This window comes from Sabethes cyaneus, chromosome 2 (assembly GCF_943734655.1).
Source record: "Sabethes cyaneus chromosome 2, idSabCyanKW18_F2, whole genome shotgun sequence".
Taxonomy (NCBI): Eukaryota; Metazoa; Arthropoda; class Insecta; order Diptera; family Culicidae; genus Sabethes; species Sabethes cyaneus.
Window position 1 is genome coordinate 48762090 of NC_071354.1, and position 2054 is coordinate 48764143.

Genomic DNA, 2054 nt, shown 5'->3' on the forward strand with positions numbered 1-2054 from the left:
TCTAGGCTGTGCCAGGTAAGTTAAGGTAAGTTACCTCATGGCAATGTTTTATTAAAATGGATTATTTCCCTTGTTTTACACATCTTTTTTAAACATGCGATATGAATATTCGTATTATTCGCGGACCGAAATTAATAGGTATTTTGCTTTTATGTCAAATTGTCAAAAGTTTAACGAAAATATATTTAGAAAAATGAAAGCGAAAATGTGCATCAGTAGGCCATGGAAGCGGCTTCCATTTTCTTATTTCATTACTAATCCAATAAAAATGTGACAATGCAAGTGTTTTGGATTTCATAAGTAATTGATTTCTTATTTCGACAGATTTTATTGTTCAGCACTGTTTTATTGTTTGACTGTTCAGCATTTCCAGATTACAAAAAATCAAAATCGTATAAAAGTAAGTAGGTAAGTTACTATACTACTGTACAGTTCAAATTGTTACATTCTTCGTACGGTACGTGCTAGCATTTGTGTATGTGTGCCTTCAATGGAGGTTAACTCTTCCGCTAGGATTAGCGTAAGCTCTTTTAAACGAACAACAGTAGTTATGAATGACCTTGATTATAAGATTAGGTATTCTTTAGCTGTCGGTTGAGTTCGATGTGCGACGTCGGTCGTTGCGTTAAAATGCATTTGTCCATAAAGAAGGGATCAATTTCGGAGAGACCCACGCCTGAATATTGCTCTGAGAATCAGACTTTTAGTTAGGTAATTAAATGGTTTAAATTTGCCGTACGTACTAAGAGCCAAGTCTGAATAACGATATACTAACTTATAGGCTTATTCCACAATACCCCCAATGTGTGACAAAAATGAATTCGAATTTTCGTTGCTTATAATCGCGCAATACCTAGCTATTTTATATTCTGCTCTTCAACCAACAGTTAGTTCATTCAATGTTTTTGTTAACAAACAAATATAATATATGCATATTTTAAATTTTCTTTATAATCATAATTTGCGTGTTACTGCCTTCGAATGTCCTGTGTCCTCCGAAACCTAATAATTGTTTTATTCAATATTGATGCAAACGTTTTGATGTTAAATAAGTATAATCCCACGTCAACATTTATTTTCTATTGATTTTTATGCATTATACGTTATCTGAAAAATAACTGGAATGCATAACATAATCGAAATATTGTAGGTTTTTAAAGAACTAATGGATTTCGGGAAGGTTCTACTAAGCCAGCATGCAACTCAACCGGCCCTTCAAACAATACTTTGGCCAAAATAAATGATTTGGAACAGTACAAACGTCGACCTGGATTACGTTCGTGCAATATCCGCAGACGGTTCTTCCACACATTATTTGAATTAGGGACATTGGAAGAAGCTACGGTAGAACATTTAGTGAGTAGTTGAAGAGCACTCGTGAAAAGCGCGTGAAGTGCTGAGTACGACAGCCGTATCCAACGGGTCGAGAAACATCGCCTCAAAATTCACAAGAGAATACAAAAAATATAATATAAAACATGTCATAAATGATGTCACAAAAAGGTTATCTTTGCAAAATATGCTGTTGCAACGTGGCATGGATGTGAAACGCGAAATTCTCGGGTACATGACTCACACTATCAACATCGTCCTATCGCACTATCAAAAACAGAGGCAGACATCGAAGATGGTATTGAAAGAACTTCTAGAGAGGAAGGTCCTATGGAGCAGGGCTGCATGGAGTTAGAGGAGCACTTCAATTTCGACAGTAGATCGCTTGACGGAGACCCCTCTGCGTCTTGTTCGATTTTGGATTCTCCCAAAGAGGATGCACAAAGCTATTCGGATATTCTTCTAGATCCAACGACGCAACCCTCTGGATCCTCTGGTTTAAGTGTCAGAGGGTTCTGCAACTCACGCAAACAAATGGTACTCGGTACCAATGGTACATGAAAAAGAAGCATACTTCAGGTAGACCAACTGGCAGGCAACTGGAAAGAATAAACGTTAAAGCGTACGGTAAAAAGCGTGACAAAAACTGGAGAAGCGGTATGGCAAACTAGAGATGGTCGGGTAGCGGAAAATTTACCCGAAACCCGCACCCGTACCCGTAC